The following is a 5,398-nucleotide window of genomic DNA, read 5'->3' as shown; positions in this document are numbered from 1 at the left end:
AATTCTCATGGGGCCATTACCCTTAAGAAGGGCTATTGTTCTTTATTTTGTTTTTTGGTAGTAGAGAGTGGAGGTAATTTCATGGGTTTGCTCTTGGTCTTTCCTACTACACGAGCTGTTGGGTAGATAGCCCGTGCGAGGATTTTTCCAACTGCTAAGTCTGTCCACACTGATCTATTTTTGAGAGCCCGGGAGAGTTTGTGGTCCTAGCGGACTCATTGCTCACCAATTATCCCATTTCCTTCCCCGCGATGCCTCTTCTTGTGAGATGATTTCCTTTCCCTATCCTGTTGCTGTCATGATAGACATGAGACATACACTGGCCAACCAAACGTGAGCCGAAGTAATACGTGTCCCTTTGGTATGTGCACGTGTCCCCTCCCTGCCACGACAGCAGCCATTGCTTCAGATGGACACTTTCTTGTCGGCTTAGTGCTCCGTGGAGAATGATAGGAAGCAGAGTTGAGGCTGAATTATAAGGTCTATAAAGCATGACTGAGAAATAAATCTCTGTTTATTTTAAAGTTGTTTGTGCAACATAATTTAGCCTGACAAATATATCCCACTAGATAATAAGCTACTTAGGGTGCCGGCCATGTTTTAATTATCATTAAATCCATATTATCCACCATCGTGTCTAGAATATACAGGTACTCAGTAGTCATATTTTTGAATGACAAGTAGAAGTAAGACATCTATTAATATTGCCTTAGTCTGCAAACCCAAAGATATATCTGAATTTTCAAATATTCCTGTTTTATCTTCCAAATATTTACAAATAACAGTCAGTAACCTACGATATCATACACGACAAACATTTAATGCCTACTTATTGATTTTCTGGAGCCAGCTAGTTCTTAACTTTCCTGCCTCCCACAGCATTTGTTAAAAAAAATCACAGAAGACAGTGATTTCCTCCAAGACAGGAATCTCGTTATATTCACATTATTTTCCCATAACCTAGGTCATCGTTATCACATTTGCCACAACCATATATCCTCGTACAATATGTGTACTTCCTACATGATTAAGTAAATAATTATAAGAAATATAAATCTGAAGAGTGTATTTTAGGTTGACAGGCATGAAGTTATTCAGAGAGAGAAGGAGGGGGTGCATTTCCATCTCAAATAGTACCCATTTATTCTCTTTAGCTAAGAACTAGCCAGTGATTAGATACGGACTCTAAGTCGTGTTCGTGATATTGAGTGTTAGGTTCACTATGGTTATAATAAAGGTACCATTGTAGGATATAGAAAAGTTAGGTAGCTTTGGATGCACAATTATGTTGTTATCGTTGCTGTTGTTATGTGTGTACCTGTGTGTGTCTACTTAATTGATAAGCACTCCCTGCAATGGGGAATTGTGATTGGTGTAATTTTGATGATGAATCTCTCCTGAATTTAATTATGTGAAACCCAAGTTGAGAGTGAATTTACTCACATTTATAAAATTTGTGGGGTCCATATGGGTGAACAGATTGCTTTACTCACAGGTTGTCCCATGTGGGGGTTGTAGCCAGAGAGAAATATGCCTGCCTCTCTGTCCTTGATGTCAGAAGGAGTCGGCTTGCGGCAGCCAGGGCTCGTGGTAATTTGGAGCTAACCATGTGAACATCACTTACCAAGATGTACCCGCGACGAGACAGTTGGAATTGCCTCTGACCTATCTCCTTGCCTCCTGCCTCCCTAATTTGATTCTTCCTTCATTACACTGTCAGACTCGACTTCCCAAATCACCATTTTTATCAGGTTATTTCCAACCTTCAACGGCTTCACTTCATCGGCAGAATAAAATCCAAGCGCCTTGGAGTGAGGTTCGAGGCTTTCTGCCCGTCTTGCTTCAGCTGTCCACGCAGGCTGCATCCTCGTCTCTTGCTTGCACAAATTCCAGCCCGCTGCGGAACTGGACCACTCATTATCTCCTTCTGCACCTTATACTTTCTGCCTCCTCTTCTGGCTCATGCCATTCTTCTGTGGAGAAAACATGTTCCACCCTCTTCAGTCATTTAGTTCATAAATATTTATTGAATACTGGGTTATGGGTCCCACTCTGTTCTTCCCACCAGGGATGCAGACAGCCTAGGTCTCTGTCCTCTTGAAGCTTACAAAGAAATCTAATCTGATTTTTTAAAATGCCTTCAACTCTCTTCATTACGTGTCTCCTATAGTTTATTCAACTGGAAGAGTTCTTCCTTCCTACTAAAAAGTTTAGCACTTACTATATCAATTGTACGTGTATCTTGTCTCCACCTATTGGTGAGTCAGCTCCTGGAAAGGAAAGTCACAAACATACCTGTATGTTTCCTAGAATATGGAACATCTCAAACATGTTTATTATTATTTAAATAATGATTAACAAAATGAATCGATCCTTTGAACATTTACTACATGACGTGCATTGTGCAGTTCACTTCCAATAGACAACCCCACACCGCCACACAACCTGATATGTTACACATTATTTTCCAACCTTCTCAATGAGGAACTAAGACAAGTGGCATGGGTCTGTTAGAAAGAGTGGAGGGTTTCTCTCTCAAAGAGTGCTCTGTCCCTTTCTTTAATGACAAGACTTGCCTGTGGTCACACACGAACCTTAGAGAGTCAGTTGTGCTCATGATAGAAAATGTGGGTTGAACCTGGTTGTCTTGATCGAGAGCATCACGTAGGATCACGTGAACTAATTACTGAAAAAAAGTAAGTATGGCTGCAACGTCACGTGGCCTCACTGGGATTCGCACTCAGGTCTTCTACTCCCACGCACGGGAAGGACACAAAGTCATCCGGCGGAGCATCTGCTCCCCACACCTTGCCCACAACCCCTACGATCTGGCTTCCAAACCCTAAAGCCTGTTTACTCCATATGCTTGTGGGGCTTTCATCTGGCAATGACAGCAGTGACAAGCCACATGTGTTGCAGAGCTAATGGCCTCTGTGTCTGTCCTCGGCCACCATCAGAGGGAGATGCTGTATCGACAGCCCAGCCTCCCCCCGCCTCAGCTGTATCCTTCTGAAGTGTGTCCTGCACCGCCTCTCTCATTTCTTCAGTGTGATTAGGCTTCAGTTTCCCACGGGGAGACTTGCCTGATGACGCGTCCTGTACTGGCTTGCTTCTCTTCTTCATCTCACGTGACTTGCCCTCAAGTTCTTGTCTCAGGATCCGTGTGAGGAAAAACCCGCTCCAAGTCAGCTGCCTGGCTTTTAGCCGTCAATGGTTGTCCCGTCATTCCAGCTCACTCTCTCTCCTGCTACCACACTCACCTTTGCTAATTTTGTGAGCCCACGGCCTGTCACGTGAAAGCCTGGCACCCCTTGGCTCCAGCTTTGGGCTCTCAGCCAGCGTGCACTGTGTAAAAAGCTCCTTTCCCACCATGGTCATGATTTGGGACATGTCTGCTGTCCTCACACGGTCAGTTATGGCAGGCTGGCTCTAGCCTCAGGGAACCAAAGAAACCAGGCAATGCAGCTTCTCTGGCTGCCCCCTCCCGTGCGGACAGCCTCACCATGCCCAGGGTGATGCTGCCTTTTCCCATTCTGATCTCCTTAAGGACTGTTTGCTGGCCCGATCCCATGACTGAGTCATGGGGGATGAAGCTGAGCCTGCTTCTGGTTCTCCAAATATCACCTCGGTCAGACTTAAAGGATCTGCGAGGAAACCAAAACATCATTACCAAACCTTACCTACAGATTGGAATCCAAGGGTATTTCCTCTGAGGAATCTGCTACGGCTCCAGTCTTGGTGCCTTGGTCTGGGGCACCAAGTCTGAGCCACATTTTGTATCCAGTGTGCTTCTGCTGACCCCGCCTCCTCCTCTCATTCCGACATTAATTATCTCATTCTGAGAGGCAGTGTGGTAGGTGGGAAAGGCATGAGTTTGGTAGTCAGACTTGGGGTAAACCCTACCAGTTGCCCTTACCAACTATTCAACTATGAGCAATTAACTTAAACTTTCTGATCCCTAATTGTTTTATCTAAAAACAGAGGCAGCATCGACAAGTGCCCAAAGCCCATTTTAAGGAATGCATTTTACATGTTTTTGTTAATATATGTTGAACATTCAGTAATCAGGAGCTATTATTTAGTCATATGTCTGATAGCTTTGGAATATCAATCTTGAGTTTTGTTTTATTTTTAAGTATTCCTAATAACTCAGAGAGACTTGAATCTCTCCTCGATAATAAGAAGAGTTTGGAATTTAGATCTACTTTTGTAGAAGACACATGGCCCTGGTTCAGAGTAGTCTTGAGATGATTTCAGAGGTCAGAGGCACAATCATATTCACCTCTGACACCGCTGAGCAGTGAGTAATGGTTGACTTCGGCTGTCTTGCTGGGAGGCCATAATAAAAATTATGGAGTTGTCAGTGGCAGTGATTTGGGTCACATCTTTACATTGATCATTGTTTATTATGCCAACCTTGGGTGATCTTCAGATCCTCTCAGTGTGAAGCATCCATCATCTGACATCATCTGACATCATTCTGGGCTATGAAAGGGTCTAATCAGTATCCTCCCCATCTCGCTGGCATCGAGACTCATCGCTATTCTTTCTCTCTTAGCAAACAAGTTGGATTCTGTACCATGTCGCTGGATATATATATATTTTTTATTATAAATCTTACAAAAGATCGACATTTTGCTCATAAGATATATGATAGATGGATCTGGAAGCAAGTGACTCTACTTTGGATACCTCGTCTGCCTCCCCTGAGCTGCATTAATTTGGCAAAGACGCCTCCTCTGAGGTTTAGCTTCCTCAACTATGGTGTTTGCTATGCATATGCTACAGGGCTGCAGGAGTGATAAATGGGACATTCATGATGAAAGTGTTTCCTAAACTATAGTCGCAATAAGGGAAGAAATAAGAAGAGAATGATGAGAAAGAAGATGGGTAGGATTGACGTAGTGCAGATCCTTTCTTTCTCAGTGTCTTTTAACTCTAAGACCAAGCTAAGTTACACCAAAGAGGAAGATGGCTTATTTAGTATTTAGATTTACTTTGTACTAATTCCAAATTTATGAATTACTATGTCTATTTCTACTGAGACTGGATTTATGCAGAAAAGCACAGGTGGACAACTTCTTTTTATCTCTTTTGTCCTGTAGATTCACTATTTGTTCCTAAATGAAAATAAGTTGCCCTTACGGATTGTCTGCAAGCAAAGGAGCCTGCTGGTGGATGGTTCCACTTGGAATTAGTCACACTCTCCCAACTCTCATTATGGTCATCAGTGCCATCAGTGCCTATTTCACCAATGAGACGGTGAAATAGCCCAAATGCATCGGACCGATGCTAAGATAGTTATGATTTAGAACCAAGACCCTAAGGTCAGCACGTACTTGATTTTGAACCAATCTCTATTAGTGATATAAAATTTATGTCCAAGAACCTAAGGGGA

The sequence above is a fragment of the Pteropus vampyrus genome, unplaced genomic scaffold (assembly GCF_000151845.1).
Source record: "Pteropus vampyrus isolate Shadow unplaced genomic scaffold, Pvam_2.0 Scaffold224, whole genome shotgun sequence".
In the NCBI taxonomy this organism is placed as follows: domain Eukaryota; kingdom Metazoa; phylum Chordata; class Mammalia; order Chiroptera; family Pteropodidae; genus Pteropus; species Pteropus vampyrus.
The sequence above is the reverse complement of the archived record's forward strand: the minus strand, read 5'-3'. Positions refer to the sequence as shown.